Source organism: Mesoplodon densirostris, chromosome X (assembly GCF_025265405.1).
Source record: "Mesoplodon densirostris isolate mMesDen1 chromosome X, mMesDen1 primary haplotype, whole genome shotgun sequence".
Taxonomy (NCBI): Eukaryota; Metazoa; Chordata; class Mammalia; order Artiodactyla; family Ziphiidae; genus Mesoplodon; species Mesoplodon densirostris.
Window position 1 is genome coordinate 109,718,004 of NC_082681.1, and position 18,443 is coordinate 109,736,446.

Consider the following 18,443-nt stretch of genomic DNA (forward strand, 5'->3'; position numbering starts at 1 on the left):
AATTATGCATGAGACATATGCAGAGTAGGTGAACGCAGCTAGATGATTAAAAAATTCAGCTCAATTTATTGAGTGCCTAGTATGTGCTAAGCACTGTGCCAGGTGCTGACAGCACAGAGGTGAGCTCGCTTCTCTAGAGCTCACCTCACATGTGCGAGCCAGGCCTGCAAGCCCACCATCTTTCCTTAGTATCTCTTCACTCCTCCCCATGACTTAACTATGAAACAAGTTTGTGATATTCTTTTTTTTGGAGGTTTAATGTCAGTGTATCATGTTTAATTAGTAGAATATCATGTTATGAAACTGTTGACCCATATCTTTTCCCTAGGCATCAAATATGTTGTCAGTGTAAATTTGACATGTAGATATGAGGAACAAAAGAGATAAGGAAAATAATGGTGAGATGATTGTAAGGAATGATGACATAATGTGTGGCTATTTTAATGTGTTGCCACAACCTAAAGTATCTTGTGTTTTCTTGACAAATAAGACATTAATCCAGAGATACAAATCCCTCTGCCTGCCTCACTTCCTACCGCCCTTTTATGGGCGATCACATGGCTGTGACAGAGAGCCATGTTGAGAAAACCATAGAGTTTTATTGTTTGTAGATTTTTAAGGCTACAAACTTCCTTTGACTAAAGGAAGATACTGCCAGTACTAGAAACAAATAGAGAAGCTGGCTCTGAGGGTCAGAGTTCAGTTCAGGAAAAAAAAAGCTACTCTAGGTATGATAATCAGAGAATGGTTTAGTACAGAGGATTAGATACATACTAAATCTTTGGAAAGGCTGAAGGAGCAGATTTTAGCCCTGGCTTCCAGCACAGAATTCTGAAGTCAGATAGAACTAACTGATCCCCTAGGGAACTACCATCTCTGAAGTACCACTGAAGCAATGAATTCAAGAACATACTCTGTAACTGTGAACTAAGATTCAGGAAGTTGAGATCTAGAAGCTACCACTTCTGTAGCTCCTGTTAGCAACTGCTTTTCTTCAACCAGGAAGCTGGAGAATATACTTTGGAAATATGATATGGGAAATCTCATGCTTCTATGACTAAACTAGCTGACAGAAACAGCCAAAAGGGGCAGAGAGATGGCCCAGACCCTACTTCCACCTTCTAAATCACTCACAGATACATCTATTGATGTGAGGTTGCCAGATTTAGCAAACAAAAACAATGCATTCAACATACTTACACTAAGAAAAAATCCGTCGTTTAGCTGAAATTCGCATTTAACTGGGCACCCTGTATTTTATCTGACAACCCTAACTTATTAAACCCTAATTCATATCCAGAACCCTAGCTGCGTGGAAGTCTGGCAAATGCAGTTTTTAATTTCCAACCTGCTCAACTGGATGGAGGGTAGTGTAGAGGTTTGAGTGAGCCAATCCGTAGTATTAACCAATGTACTATGGATTTCCTAGCAAGAATGGCTGAAGCCTTTCTGCCCCCAGACACTTTTGCTACCATCTGAATATTTCACTTTGTATTCTTATACTCTCTGAAATTCTACCAGTTTGAGATTCATTTGGTTTAACTCAGCTTCCTCTTTTTTTTTTTTTTTTTTTTTTGGCTGCAAAAAGCTTTATTGTTTCCATTTGGTCCAAGGCTTGGGAGAGAGCTCCAGGGTGGTTAAAAGCTGCCTAGTGGCTGCAGAGCGGGGCTTCAGGCAGAAGCCCTGACGCCAGAGGCGCTCCTCAAAGGCCGCTGGGCTCTGGACGCTCCTACTCGTGCTGGAGGGCGAGCCTTTCCACGAGGGACTCGCCCAGCCCCGCCTGGGGACCAGCCGGCCTGCGGAGGTTGGTCACAGGTGGGCGCGCATCTTCTGGATGAGTTTCACCTGCTCATCTAGGAGGCAGCTCTCCCGGAAGTCACGGGGGCGGGGGCCTGCGCGGGCAGAGCCCAGGGCGTGCAGGTCCACAAGGGTCTGGTTCAGGTTCTCCTCCGCGAGCACGACGGCTTCCACAGCGTCCTGGGTTTCACCCCACTCATCCTGAGACGCTTCTGAACGTCCTGGAGGGCGCGGATGCCGCCCTGCTTTTGCATTTTCAAGAGGCGCTGGGCGCCCTCACGGTTCCCCTCGGGCGCTTCGCGGAAAAAGTGGCCCAGGCCCTCCAGAGCCGCGTCGTGGCGGTGGAAATAGGAGCCCAGAGAGAGGTAGGTGCGGGAGGCCCGCAGATGCATGTTGACCAGGCGGTTGACGGCGGCCTCCACCTCGGTGGAATCATTCTGATGAATCTGGGAGCTCGTGGGGGATCAGTCATACGAAGTTAAGCTCAAAATATGGTGTTGGCGGTCCCGGTGACCAAGGATAGCTGACTGGCTAATTGCGAAGGTCGCAACTGGAAAAAAGGTTGGAGGGTGGTCGGAGGCTGGAGCAAAGGGCATTCCTGGGTCTGTTCCGTCCAAACACTGTTGAAGCAAGAGACAGATTGGGGGACCGCCGAGCGCACTGCCAGCTTCCTCCTTTTAAAAGGTAAAAATCTCCCAGAACGTGAAAGTGGTTGGACTATGCTCTGGGAGTGCAGTTTTTAACAGGTAGGAAAGAAGGATTATTGGGGACCTGAGGAAATATGGGGGGTAGAGATGACCAGGCACCAGGAGGTGGAATGACAGGTACATGCCCATTTCGGTCATGCCCATCTCAGATGTCTTTTGCTTACTGTTTTGCATTGGGCGGAGTCAGGATTCGAAGAGAGATATTTTCTTTTCATACTTCATTCCCTTTTGTACCCCAAAAGGTGTATGCTTCTCAAATCACAGAACCCAAAGTAGTGCTATCAGAACGACTTAGATCATCCATGTTTGAGGTCAAATAGCTGTGACTATCGTGGTGTCAAACATATATAGCTGTTGTTTCTGTGGAAATTTGAATTTGGGGCTCTGAACCATTAACTTGCAAATGACTTTTGGTTACAGAACTCTTTGTAAGTTGGGGACTGCTTTTACTTATTTCATGAGTAAAGATGTCAAAAGGAACAATGCCAGATTTGCGCCATGCTCATTAACTATTTGGTGAAAGGAAATGTCAGCCTAGAGAAATAAATGAAAAGAAATACTGCCTCTCTGAGAAGTCAAAACTGATGAAAAACAATCATGCGGGCACAATGCCACTCTTCAGAAACACGGAAGCTCTTTTTTGTTCCCCATTTTGCCTAGGATTTTCTCTTCTGCATTTAAAACAGTTTCAAGGCTACTGATTATAACAGGAAATCAGTGGTAATTGGTAATTGGAAGCAGTGGGATGTTTGGAGAAGTAATAGAGGTTGCTGCTCTCCAAGTTACCCTGTAGGACTTTCCATGGCAATGAAATCAGGCAGTGGAAGCTTGGCTGACTGAGTGAGTGCAGGCAAACAGTCCTACAGAGAATGGTGCCGTCTCTTCAGGCCTTTTATCTCTGGTAGTGAGTGGGAAGTAGGGGAATTCTTTGGCAGAAAATTTTATCCAGGGGTTGACAAGGGTTATTTGGCTAAAAGAGGTTATTGTTATAGTGAAATCAAACCTTCCATGAATTGTTTGCTATTAAAGCAAATTGAAAATAGGCCTTGCATCTTCGATAAGGGAGGTGAAACTTGTAGATTAACTTGTGAGTTTTTTTTATTGGACTAAAGAGACGTATAAGCTGCTTTTATTTCGAAGATACAGTCGCCATTTTCTCTTCAAAAATGCATGTTGTTTTTGCTAGTATCTTACTCTTGTCTATGAAAACATTATTACACTTAAAAGCATGATAACTAGTTGACAAGAATTTGTCATCATCTTTCAATTAAAGACCCTCAAATTATGTTTACTAATTATAATTTAATTCGATACATTTAGCGATACTTTAAAACACATGAGTTGTTTTGTAACTCCCAGTATCAGAAAGATAAATTTGATTCCATAGACAAAGTGTTGTTCCCAAAGGAATATTTCACTTAGGCAGAGAGAGGAGCACAGAAAAAAATGAGTGAAACTCTCAGTGCTCTGTGTAACTCAGGCATTATATGGTATTTTTTTTCCTGTGAATATCATGATATGTTGAAAAGAGAAGGTAATGAACATATGGTGTTTAAAAGGCCCAAATCCTCTTCTGAGTGCCTCCAGCCTGTTATTTAACTGTGATCTTAGATCTGAAATCTGATCTTCTGAAAGTTTTGTTTTGCCCTGCGTTTTAAAAAATATGATTTCCATGTCATATTATATGATTGGCTGTCAGAATATAAACCAGTAGCCCAGTAAAAAAAAAATCATTTCATATCATTTGGTAAATACCATGATTGAGGATACTTATGATTTTGGATCTGGGTAGGCCAGATATTTGGGGGTTTGGGAAATTCCAAAGCTTAAAATCATATTGATTTTATAGCAAAGAATAATCTCAGTTAGTTTTTAGGTTTCAAAAATGGACTGCTCAAGGAATATTTTCTTGCTTTCTCAGGCTCCACGCAGTTTTCCAGAAGCAAGCATTCATCCATTCAGGGAGCTATAACCTGTAGTTTCCACTTTTCAGGCGATTGCCCTTAAAACCATGAGAACAGGCCCTGGGATTTACGGAGATCCACTTCTCAAGGCAAGCAGATCCTTCCAGCTTTCACCTGTCAGTTTGTCAGTGTTTGCCTCTGTATCCGAGGAGTTTCTTGCAGCCTCTGAAGTCTAAGATACAGAATGAATGGAGGAGGGTACAAAAATCTAACTCATATTCATGGACTTGTCTCTCCAGTAGAGAGGCTGTTTTATCTTTCTTTTTTTTTTTAAATTTTCCCTAATCAAGCCATTAGCATGAAACAAGGACATGTAATCTTACCAGAGCAAAATTGGGGTCGTGCCATAGGCTAGCTGAATGAGCACTCTATGGCATGATGATGTATGGCCACTGCACAACAACTCCTTTACCACATCAAATCTGCCCTTTAATTACATTTTAAATCTCATTTGAAGAGATTTTATCATCATGGAAATTGCTCTGTAAATGTGCCCGTGATGAGACCCAATAAAAGTTTGCTGAGAGGAATCGAAGGCAGGTGACGAATCAGCAGCTAAAACGTTATCATCAGACAGAGTTTTCCTGGCTTTAGGCAAAACAGTCCCGTGCAGTAGCAGAAAATCTTCTTTGACTCAGAGGTGTATTTCCCCCAGATGATTACAGAGAGCTTTGCCTGTAGCGCTGTCACTTCTTCGAGAAGCTGAAGGCAGAGTTCTGCTTTCCCGCTCAGCGGGCCTTTGTTTCCCAGCCTCAGAGCCATCACTTGAATTTATAGTTGCCAAGATTAATAATACAATATTGGCCTCATGTTGCTGACTTCATGTATGTAGGCAGAACAGGCCTGAGGTTCTTTAAAGGAACGAGGGCTTTCCTTGCATGAAATAAAGAACACCTCTGCTTTCTTTTCAGGGTCATGTAAAAACATCTATACTGCTGGGTTATGGAAGGCATGTGAGGAAGATTCTTAGGTAAAGCGTGAAGTCAAAATGTTCCTTCTCTCCAACAGGGATTGTCTCATATCATTGTGTAGCACAACCGATTTGGTTTCCTTTTAAGCACATTCTTAATTATCTCTTTCTTCAATCTTGAACTGGTTCACTGAGGTACTGGACAGAGATCCTAGAGCCATAGCTACGCTTTCCCAGAGGTACCAACTTCCGTGTCTTTCCCCAGGCCCCTGGCTGAATGCCCCACCCCCTTTTTCCATCATGTTCCCCACCAACCCCTCTTTTATTTGATATTTATTTCCCAAGCGGATGGCAGGGCAAAATGGGAAAGGGCCAGATTACTTGAATGTGGTTAGAGTGACAGGAATTTCCTTCTAGCCCTCAAGGGCTGCCTCTTGGTGTGCCCCCTTCCCCAAATCTAGTCATTTTGTGCCTGGGATCACTATGACTAATTCCAAGATGCATAAGTAAGCAAAAATCACATTTTAGTGACTTTTGAAAAAATAAATTTATTTATTTTATTTGTTTATTTTTGGCAGCGTTGGGTCTTCGTTGCTGCGTGCGGGCTTTCTGTAGCTGCGGCAAGTGGGGCTACTCTTCGTTGCGGTGCGCGGGCTTCTCATTGCGGTGGCTTCTCTCGTTGCGGAGCACGGGCTCTAGAGCGCAGGCTCAGTAGTTGTGGCACATGGGCTTAGTTGCTCCGCGGCATGTGGGATCTTCCCGGACTAAGGCTCAAACCCGTGTCCCCTGCATTGCAGGGGGATTCTTAACCACTGGGCCACCAGGGAAGCCCTTTAGTGACATTTTTGATGTGTTCTTTTTCCTGAGAGTTTTCTATTAAAATGGTACTTGAAAGATATGTTGTCTTCATTAATTCATTGTATTTCTAGGAGGTGGAGGTAGGCTGCTGCTCTCCAGTCCCTCTTAGTGGGTCTCAGAAGCCCATGAAATTATCGGTCATATTTTGTGTTTATGAATATTTGTGCAGGTTTCTCAGGAGAGGATCCATTATTTTCACAAAGGCATTCATGACCTCCAGGAGGTTAAGGACCATTATGCTAGACCAGTGGTTAATTCTCAGAGGGTGATCCCTAGAGTAGCAGTGTCAGTATCACCTGGGAAATTGTTAGAATGCAACTTCTTGAGCGCCCCTCCAGACCTACAGAATCATGAACTCCAGGGTTGGGACCCAGCAGCCTGTGTTTTTCTGTTTGTTTTTTTAATTTAATTTTATTTATTTTTTATACAGCAGGTTCTTATTAGTCATCAATTTTATTTATTTATTTTTTTTAGTCATCAGTTTTATACACATCAGTGTATACATGTCAATCCCAATCGCCCAATTCATCACACCACCACCACCACCCCCCTGCCGCTTTCCCCCTTGGTGACCATATGTTTGTTCTCTACATCTGTGTCTCAATTTCTGCACTGCAAACTGGTTCATCTGCACCATTTTTCTAGGTTCCACATACATGCGTTAATATATGATATTTGTTTTTCTCTTTCTGACTTACTTCACTCTGTATGACAGTCTCTAGATCCATCCACGTCTCAACAAGTGACCCAATTTTGTTCCTTTCTATGGCTGAGTAATATTCCATTGTATATATATGTACCACATCTTCTTTATCCATTCATCTGTCGATGGGCATTTAGGTTGCTTCCATCACCTGGCTATTGTAAATAGTGCTGCAATGAACATTGGGGTGCATGTGTCTTTTTGAATTATGGTTTTCTCTAGGTATATGCCCAGTAGTGGGATTGCTGGATCATATGGTAATTCTGTTTTTAGTTTTTTAAGGAACCTCCATACTGTTCTCCATAGTGGCTGTATCCATTTACATTCCCACCAACAGTGCAAGAGGGTTGCCTTTTCTCCACACCCTCTCCCGCATTTATTGTTTGTAGATTTTGTGATGATGGCCATTCTGACTGGTGTGAGGTGATACCTCATTGTAGTTTTGATTTGCATTTCTCTAATAATTAATGATGTTGAACATCTTTTCATGTGCCTCTTGGCCATCTGTATATCTTCTATGGTGAAATGATAGCTTTTTTAAATCTACATGTTCTCAGATGAAAGAAGCATTGTCTCATGGCCAAAGGCCTAGAATGCCCTGGGATTGCTTCAGTAAGATGTTCAGTTCTGAACTGAATGCTTTGGGAAGGATTAGTAGGTATATAATAAAAAACTCATGAATGAGTTTCTGGGCTCAGCAGAGTAGGTTCCAGGAATAAAAAAGTATCCAAGATATTTTACCAGATACTTTTTTAAATTTAGTTTTCTCATCTATGTCATGTTTCCTTTGGCAGATATGCCCATGTTACCTACCTTTATATTAATGTCCACTTACTTAACCCTTTCTTTTTCCTTTCCCTTATAGACTAAAGAAAGAGTAATTGTTCTCTCCCATCACCATCCACTCTATTCCATGAGAGAAGAAGGCTAAATAGGGTGAAGTAACTCCCTAGGCACAGAAGAACCATTACACTCTCCAGAAGAAGTAATTTGGTCTACTTGGTAGTAGATAGAAATTAACTCACCAAAGAACACCAGGGAATCAGACCCAATTATGTCAGCAGGACTTGAGTTAACATCCTGATTCTAGAACCTTCTTTAACATTCAAACTTTATGGATACCTATAATTCATTTTAAAGGTAATATTTCTAAGCTTTAGGCTGAGTACCCATAAATGAATACAGTTGTGTCCAATGTGTGTTTGTAAATTACTTGGAAATTGTCCTCCTATTTAAAGTGAAAGAAAATATAGAAATTTCTTAGATTTATTACATCATTAACCTTTTCTAAACAATTACTTCAGTGCAGGGTTGTTTTGTGGTTGTGGCAGGATATTATGAGGGTTTTTTTGGGGAGTGGGAGATAGAATAAAGTTGTTGTTCTGTATTTACAACATCTATAATTAAAACAAGCCAGAGGAAATTAGCTACATGGCTCTTATGATTTCTAGTGTATTATCAAAAATAATTGTGGCACTTTGCCATATGTTCTTGCCTTCTCACAGATTGCTGTTGGGATAAGATGAGACTTGACATCAACTAATTGCTTATTTCTAATACACAATCTTGAACTACAGTGTTTCTCTAGAGGAAAAAATAGCTCTGTGACAAAGAGATTCAGGAAATAAGAGCTTTTCTAACTTTTAACTCTATACATAATACAATTTGTATAAATAAACATAACCAGATGTGTGTTGGTCCATGGAAAGATAGTTGCCTATTTTAAGAATAAGAATGTGTTCTGTTTGTTTAGAGCCATTCACTATGATGAAAGGTGTTAGTTCTGAGTTGACTGAGGAGGAATAAATAAGTTAATACCTAGCTGGAGAATAATTCCATTGCCTAGCTATTCTACTCAGAGCATTGCAATATGTTTCTCAATCCAAATAGCTCACATATGCCTTAATGAGTTAATTATTGTGTTGCATTACCTGTAGCCCAAGTCAGAATCCACTTGCTTTCTATCTGAGAGGTAGGGGAGGAATGGGGGGTGCAGTAAAAAAAAGAACATAAATTCAGACAGATCTGTACTGTAATCCTGCTTCTGCCACATGAGAGCTGTGGGATTTGGACAAGTTATTTCATCTCTCCGAATTATAGTTTCCTCAGTTGGGGGCCGAGAAAGCCTACTTTGTAGAGTTGATGTAAAGGATTTATAAGAGGTGTTAAGTATTAGTTTCCTGCCCCATTTCATCCCTCTACTCCACCCTCACCCCCCACCACCACCATCATGGCTCTGCAATAATAAATGTTGCAGTGTCGAAAAGGCCCATCTGGTCTTTCTCAGAGAAGGATAGTTATCTTCAAACAGGCTGATTCCTGCACATAATACATAATACAAAATGGAAAGTACCCTCAACATTTCGTATGTGGTTGTCTCTATGAATTAAATGTGCAATCTAGAACTTACGTATAAAGACCTTTCAAGATGACCATTGACAGTGATCTCCTGAAAGATGTCTCATGTAGGAAATGCTCACCCAGTTATGAGCAATGAAGCAGTATAACAATATCTGAAAAAGTATTGCAACACAGTATGGGTCTTTTAAATGAATTTTAGATATATTAGTAAAAAAGAAAACTCAGCCTGTCTAAGGACTGATTTTATCTTCTGTCACCAACATTATGAAGGCCTGCCATTCTTTTTTTGTAACTCAAATACTAAGCCAAATGAATACAGACATTAGTTCCCCACTGGGTCCGTGGCATCTTAACTTTAAAAACATCCAATGCAGTATTACTCTACCTACCCTTTCTCAGTATTTTGTGTCCTTTAAAACGTACTCCTGCATATTTTGGGAATGCCTAATAGGATATATTTTAGGTAGGAGTGTCCTGATCCTATATGCAGCTTTGGTATCAATGCCTTAGCCTTGTCATTGTACTTTACTTGGCACTAAGAGGTGAGTGTGTGCATATGTGTTGGAAACACAGCATGTATAATGTTTGTCTTGCTCCTTATGAAACTTAAAATAACATTTTTATCTTTAAAATGCGTTTGTGAGTAGTTATCACTTGGCCGAATTCTACCTTCCAAAGGTAGAGCAAGAGAAGGATGAAATTGAGTCACACATGCAGCTATTTCTATAATTTATGAGCACTCCAGGAGCATAGCATCCCTCTTCCTTACGTCCTGTTTCTGGAGCCACCGCTATTTCGGTTCATGAATGGCTGGGGCTGCCTGTCAGCCAAACTTCCTGTTTCCATTCTCTCCCTGCTGGCATTTACCCTGAAAACTGCCCCCTAAATAATCATTTTCAAATCCTTTTTTTTGACTATGTCATGCCTGCACTGGAACCTGCAGTGGGATCTTATCATTATAGGATCACATATAATGTCCAGGCTGCTTTCAAAGCTCTCAGTGTCCACTCTGTACCCTTTGAACCCAGTTGTTGACCCTTCACAGCACCACTACCTCTTAGATCCTGCCGACATTTCTGGCTCTCATCCCTGTGCATTTGGTATTCATTTTCCTTGAAATGCCCCCACGTCTTCTTGGCTGTCAAGCTTGGAGTCGTGGAGGAAGGGGAGAGGGGTCCGGAGGGATACAGTTTTAATGAAAGCTCTCAGTAGATCAGGCATTAAGTTAGCATTTAGATGCTCTACCCACATCACTTCATCTAATCTTTGCCTAAACCTTATAAGGTACATATTATTAGCCCAATTTATGGTTGGAAAAACACAGGCTTTGAAGTATTTTATAATTTGTGCCAAATCACAAAACTAGCCACTGGAGGCACTTTAGAATCTTAAGGGATCTTATGACACTAAAGACTGGGCCCTTTCCACTGTGCGGTACTTTGTCCCAATCTATGTTAATTACCCCCATCCACTCCAGGCTTTAAGACATACTCGTGTCTTTATGTACACTTTAGTTATGTGGACCTTTGTAGCTCTTCCTCGGCTGCTTCAAACCAGATTCCCCACGTAGAGTATAAACTCTAAACATGAAACAAACGTTAGAAAATCATCATCCCAAACCCTCCCTTTGATCCTTCATCCCCCTTCAGGTGCTATCTTTTTTTCATCTAAACTTGCTAAACTTTTCAGTAGTTCGGTGTGTTCAGTTAACCTCCTTAAGTCTTCTTACTCTTACATCTTTCTTCCTCTCCTCTGAAACTGTTCTTATCAAGGTGACCAGTGACCTTTCTTGTTGCCAAATCCAGTAGACAATGTTCTGTTCTAATAATGTAACCAATCTCTTAACAGTGTTTGACACTGTTGCCTGCCCCTTTCTTTTTGAAACCCCCCCTCCTCTCTTGGTTGCTATGACACCATAATTTCTTAGTTTTTCTCCTACTTCTTTGGCTCCTCCTTTTCTGTCTCCTTTGCTAGGTGGTCTACCCCTACCTTATCTCTGAATGTTGGCAGTCCTCAGGACGTGGTCCAAGGGCCCTTTTTCTTCTCTCTCTCTTCTTTCTCCTGAAGTATACTTACCCATTCCTATGGTCTTAGTATCAGTAAGCCAGATGATCCCAAATTCTTAAAGTCAGCCCAGACCCCCGCTCTGAGTTTCACATATGTATTTGAAGCCTCCACTTGAATGATTCACAGTCATCTTAAAGCATGACATGTGACTAGAACACAAAACTGACTCTTCCCACGGCTTTCACCATGGCAGTAAATGACACTACCATCTGTTGTTCAAGTCAAGAATTTGGAGTTACCGTTGAGATATCCCTTTCCTTTATTCTCATCATCCAGTCCATTAGTATGTGTAAGAAATCCAACATCCAAATTATATCTCACATCAGTCCACTTCTCTCCTTCTACAGTCACCCTAGTCCAGGCCACCTTTATCTCTTGCCTGGATTAGAGGCCCTGGCCTCTAACTGGTCTTTTTGTTTCCTCTCCTGCCTTCGTTAATCTCCACATAGCAATGTAGTGATTCATTTAAAGCCTAAAGGATAACATGTCACTACCCAGCTTTAAAAGCTTCTATTGTTTTCCACTGCACTCGAAATAAAATTCAAACTCCTTACCATGGGACTTCAAGGCCCCACGTTATCTGAAGCCTCTCTTACCTCATTTCCAGCCACATTTCTTTCTCGGGAAGTTTTAGCCAAGATCTTTCCTATCACAGAGCTGATGCAAAGGTCTGCCCTCTTACTTGGGTGGACTTCTGTGCCCTTGGGTTTTCCTATAACTGGTGTCTTCTCATCTTTCAAGTCTCAGCTGACACTGAACCTTCTCTCATAGATGTTCCTTGACCACCATAACCGAAGAGCACCCGTCACTACCATATGTACAGCGTTACCCTTATCGTAGCCCCCCCATTTGTTACCTCCAGAGCATTTGCTTATTTTATTGAATACTTGTTTATCTGTTTCCCATATTTCTCCCCTGTTAATCTTATTTCTCCTTTTATCCTTTTATGCTGTGAACATCAAAAAGGCAGAGGTTTGGGTTTTTTTTTTTTACCACTGCAGACCTGGGTGCTAATATATTAAATATTAGTGGGAGGGAGGAAAGAGAAGAAGGGAGGGGAGGAGGAAGGGAGGGAGGAGTGAAGGCAGGAATTAAGGCCTGGGACTCCACCTTTCTTATATCGTATGTATTCCCACAGCTCCTATTGAAATCTTGGAGTTAAAATAGGTACCTAAGGGCCTCCCTGGTGGCACAAGTGGTTGAGAGTCCGCCTGCCGATGCAGGGGATACGGGTTCGTGCCCCGGTCTGGGAGGATCCCATATGCCGCGGAGCAGCTGGGCCCGTGAGCCATGGCCGCTGAGCCTGCGCGTCCGGAGCCTGCGCGTCCGGAGCCTGTGCTCCGCAACGGGGGAGGCCACAACAGTGAGAGGCCTGCATACCGCAAAAAAAAAAAAAAAAAAAAAAAAAATAGGTACCTAATGCATGTTTGTGTGATGAATAAGTATGCAGACTCTTTTGCACTGTGACAGAATAAAAAGAAACTAGGAAAAACAAGATGCAGAAGCAAAAAGATACGTCCCTTATCCAATCTAGTATATCTGAAATGAGCTCTTCAATTTTAAAAAAGTAATTTTCAGAATAGAGTGAACCAGAGGGTCAGACAAGAAGAGAAAGCATCACGTGTTACCGGAGTTTGGGATTGCTTAAGGCAGTCTGACAAATGGGATTTTGCTCCGTTTCCTCTGGGGTAATCCACCCTAGGCCGGGCATTTTTAAAGATTAGATTTTGAAGTAAAGCTTTGCACCTGGGAATGTACTGAGGCAGGAGAACATACCCCTTCTCTCCACTGTTCTGGTGCTTAAATGTGAGAATTTTTGAACAAGATATGAAAGCAAAGACAACAAACCCTGCAGGATAATAGTCTCTGAGGACCTTAATAACAGCCATTTTTAAAGCAAAGCCTGTGGACTCCTAAATCCATAGCTGCTCGTTTAAGATGCATTGCGATGCAGTGGACCTGAAAACACACTCCTTATCTACCTAGAGCAACCAGGCTCCAAGCCAAATGGCAGTCCTCAAATTAACTCTTGTTTATCTCGGGATGACAACTCTCCTGCTTTTAAAAGAATTGCAATGGCCACATATAGAAGAGAAAAAAGGAGTCACACCCACTGTGAATCTGTATCCAGCTGCATTTCCTGTGCGAGTTAGGAACCTCTGGCGGTTAGATTAGAATCCTTATAAAGTCAAGATTGTGGGTCCAGTTCCTTTATATGGGTGCTTCTCAAAAATCCATTAGGAAGGATAATTCTGTTTTGCTTTTCCTAGTTTTAATTTCCAATCCATAACAGACTGATACTTTTGTAACATGCAATAAATTACTTTTAAAAATTACAAAAACCAGACACAAAATGCAAGCCCATGCTTTTTATTTTTAGATTGCCATCAACATTTCTAAAGATTTACTCTCAATTTCTGTTCTCATGATGGACTGTGTGTGTGTGTGTGTGTGTGTGTGTGTGTGTGTGTGTGTGTGTGTGTGTGTACTCCAAAACCTCAAGTATTTAGAGCCCATGTTTAACAAATCATGTTGGGTAACCAAGCTAAGGGAGTTTTACTTTTGCATGTTTTTTTTTGTTTTATTTAACTTCTTTAAAGCATCATCACCTTTTCAGAATAACTACGTTGGGTAAATTCATTTAAAGAGTTTTAGATACACTACATTCTTCTTAGAGTTCACTGAACATAAATCTGCCTTTTTCTGCCTTGTTCAGGATCATTAACATTAATTATTTTGCTTTGCTTTAAAGTTAGGTGATGCCTTCAAGGGCTAATAATATATGTAGGGCTATTAGTTTTCACACTTGTGTGACCCTGGTCAGCTCTGAGTGCCTGCAGCTCCTTTTACACCTTTCTGGTTCTCTGTCAGGTGTCACTTCTTGCTGCTCTCAGTTTAGCCCTTAAGGATAATAACTTCTCTCCATTTTAGATCTTCTGTTTCTCACCTTTTAAGTTCTTAGAAATCAGATCATCACTTTTCTTTCTTTTTTTTTTTTTTTACTATTAAGCTTATTTGAATTAGGCAAAAATTACCAGTAAAGAGGAACTAATGACCTTATCATTATTCACATACTAATTGCTTTCAGAAAAGATTAGAGATGGTGTGTCCGTAATGATTAATTTTGTGGGGAGATTTGGTCATTTATTCTTCCTACATCTTTTTGTTTGTTTTATTGCTTACTCCTCAGTTACATTCAAGATAAGGAGGTTATCTTTTTTTTTTTTTTTGCGGTACGCGGGCCTCTCACTGTGTGGCCTCTCCCGTTGCGGACCACAGGCTCTGGATGCGCAGGCTCAGCGGCCATGGCTCACGGGCCCAGCTGCTCCGCAGCGTGTGGGATCTTCCCGGACCGGGGCACGAACCCGTGTCCCCTGCATTGGCAGGCGGACTCTCAACCACTGCGCCACCAGGGAAGCCCCGAGGTTATCATTTGATGAGTTCTTTTTAAGAGACAAATAATTCCATATACATAGGAAAGAGAATATGTGGAATCTATTATCCCTGATGTTTTGGAATAGTATCATAACCATTTGTTTGGATAATAAAAAGAGGTGTGTAGCAGCAACTAATTCTTGGCATCTTCCTTCTTTATTTTTCGTCTTATAAAAGTAAGACTTTCATGACTTTTCATATTCTTCCCCGGTTGTCTTACTACTTTCGATCACCATGGATCATTCTATTTGTTAAATGAGATGGTACAAATTTAATCAGTAATCTCATCTTTGTCCTTTACTTTTCTTTATAAACTTCTGTTCTCAGTAGCTTCCTGAAGAAGGTCTTTATCCTACTTAGTTTAAGGACATCGGCTATATTCTACCTGTTTCTTCTCAGCGCTCATTGTCCATTCCAATCAGGTCGTGCAGTTCATTGTACCTGCTCGTAATCCAAACTCCTTGCCACGTTTTTGCCATTTCCAGGCTTTTCTCACTTGGAATACCCTCTTCCTCTTCCCTTCACCTTTCTCAGTCCTATCCATCCTTCAAGGCTCAGACGAAGTTCCATAACTTTGTAAAGTCTATTTCTATCACTTTTTTCCCCACACTGATTCTCTTATAATAGAAATCCTTACATTAGCTATTATTTATTAAAGGCTTATTGTGTTCTAGATGATGTTCAAAGTATTTTACAAAAATTATGCCATGTAATATTCAAAATAACCCAGCAGGTAGGTATTATTATTTAATATTTAGTGAAGCCAAGGAGATTAAAGAGTCTTTACACTTATGCAGCTAATAAGGGAAAGAGGGAAGAGATTAGAATTATGTCTGTTTAACTGCACTTTCCCATTAGTTTTCCCTGGAGGCTGAGAAAGGGGACTTATGACAGAAGTAGGCTAGATGCTCAGAAAAGAAGGAATGGTGAGATTTGAAAATGCTCTCCAGGAAACACAATACTCCCTACTCCTAAAACTGCTTTGTAAGCATATAAGCATACTGCTTGCCTCGCATCTAAACTTTCTTGATATTCACAGTTGAAATTTGCTCCATAATTATACATAACTCTAGGCTATATGTCTCTGCAGGGAGGGGCTGCATATTATTTTTCCATTGGCACCCATTTTCTCAATTATTTTATGCTCTCCCTCTTTTATTGGATATATCTGTCCACTACTTTAGATATGTTTAACAGTCTCCATATTAATAAGACTGTAAAGTTACTCTTTGAGTACTGGAAACAATGTTAGTCTGCCTTGTGCTAGATTTGCTGAAATTTAAGCAGGAGTATTATTAATAGGAAACATTTTTTAATTAATAGGAAAAGACTCAGAGGTGATATAGCCTAGTGGGTAAGAGCCCAGTCCCTGGAGTCTGACGGCCTGGGTTTGAAATTTCGCTGCATGGTTTATTAGCTGTGTGACCTTGTGCATTTTTTACTGAACCTCTCTGTGATTTCATTCTCTTATGTGTGAAGAGAAGATATTAATAATGCCCACCCTAGAGAGTTACTGAGAAGATTAAATGAGCTCATGTATATACAGTGCTTTAGACAGTGTCTGTTGTAAAGGAAGTCTTATATATGTTGTTGCTGTTGCTGCTGCTTCTGTTGTTACGTAACAAATCCTTTTTCCCTATTCATTAGTTTTTGTTCTTCCTAAAGAATACAATCACAAAAAGAAGAAAAAACTTACATTGATCGTAGCAGCTAAGGCTTGAGTGATCTTTTCTAGTTAGGTCAGAAGTGAAATAAAACTACTTAAAAATATCTGTGAAAATTACTTTTTGTCCAGATTGGGTCTCCTCTGAGAACTCGATTCTCCATCCTAACCTCCTGCTTTTCTGGGGCCCCTGAGTCTAAGGTTAATCTTAGGATAAATGCCATCATGGTAATTTATGCGAATATGAGTGTGTTCCTTCCTAAGTGCCCTGTCAATGTCTCCCTCCCCACCTAGGACTCATGCTGCCTACTTGTACTAAAATATCTCCACTACAGCAGGCTAACTTCCTAAAGAAAGCCTTATGGTCCTCACCGATACACACCTCCATTTTAGAGCAACCTACCTGAGTCCTGTAGCTTGACGGAATCCCTGCCAGCCCGCCAGCCCAGAGGAGCATGGCCAAACTACGTTTATGCTGATATGTCAGGTCATTACTTCCTGTAATGTTCACATGACTCTTTTAGACAAAGGAGTGAATTACTGATGGGAGAATTTCTGTTCTGGCAGCGGGGATATTTTGTAGCAGACTTTTTCAGTGCAAATAATTTTTGCTCACAGGTGGTCCCAGATGCCCAATTGCAAAACGAAAAGTGAAAAGGGTAGTCAGGATTCCATTTTTCATTTTGAACAAATCAATCCACGTGGGTAAAGTTTAATCAAAATCAGTAATGCCGTCTTTCCGTGTCCTTTAACCTCAGTAGTTGTTTTTTCCTCTTGTTAGCAGTAGCCTTGTTCAGCTTCAGTAACTGCTGTCTGTTATAGCCAGTGCTTACAGCAGCAAATGGTGTGTGGAGACAGCCTAAGATCTTCTAGAGTCAAAAGAACTGGATCCATTGCCCACATTTAACACTTTTGGCAAGTCAGTTAAACATCTCTGAGCCTCGGTGCTCTCATCTGTAAACCAGAGAAAATATTATGTACTTCACTGGGTAAGGAGTAGGAATAAGTAAAACGATACATGTGTAAGTGCTTTGTAAACAGTAAAGCCCTTTACTATACATGTGTCATTTGTTGCTCTACGCTACCATCATAAACTAGAGAAGGAATACTGAGTTAAGAGCTACCTTCCTGCCAATGCTAAGACTTGACTTCAGCTACTTCTGAATTTCCAAGGGGAGAAATTTTAATCCGCGTATGTATGAGGTTTGGCAGGAAATTCTCAACGTGTAGCTGATAATATGAATGACTTAAACAAAAAGTGCATACTAGATTTTCAGAAAAGTAAAGGCATAACTGTCTCTTGCCTTCCTCTTAGATTTCCCACAGTGCTAAGGCTAGACAAATAACCAGTCCTCAACAAGCACTGGTTTATCAATTTTATATTCATTTCTTTCTCGATGATACAACAAAGATGTTTAAATTCAGGGCAACGTAAGTGGCAAAGATGAAAATTAGCAGATTTCATGAATCAACATCCTATTTATGCTTGGGAAGACCTCTCATTTATTCAGCAAAGTATTGATGACTTCACGATACACATAATCTTAAGGAACTATTGATTGAACCTGGGTCTCTGCTATAAATGCAGGACATAAAAATTCAAATGTACTATAATTTATATGCATGCTAATGTAGAAAGCTGATTGTATTAGTCAAGATATCTTAATTTGTTGACAACAAAAGGTTTGGTCTTAATTCCTTAAGTGTGTACTCTGAGGCCAAGTTGTAGGTAGCAAACCACATACAACAAGAAGAAAAGTAAAGTAAAAGAGAGAAGTGGGGGCATTATCTTGATAACTTGGATCTGTTTGGGTTTTATTCCTGAATTATTTAGATATATTAACCTCAATTTTCTCTTTCACTGAAGAAGTAGCAAATTCAGCAGGGTATGTTTTTCCATGTAGGTACACAAAGATAAATTGGATATATATTTGATCAAGCTCCATTCAGCAAGAAGCCCAATACTGGTTTTCTACCA

General features: G+C 40.8%; 1 protein-coding gene and 1 pseudogene across 3 annotated transcripts in view; one reads left to right on the plus strand and one right to left on the minus strand.

The window, feature by feature from the left end:
• The window catches only part of DMD (dystrophin), a 1,698,782-nt gene that overhangs the window by 1,290,792 nt on the left and 389,547 nt on the right, over positions 1-18,443 (plus strand). The gene's annotated exons all lie outside the window — the stretch shown is intronic.
• On the minus strand, positions 1,730-5,230 carry LOC132482586 (ferritin light chain-like; annotated as a pseudogene).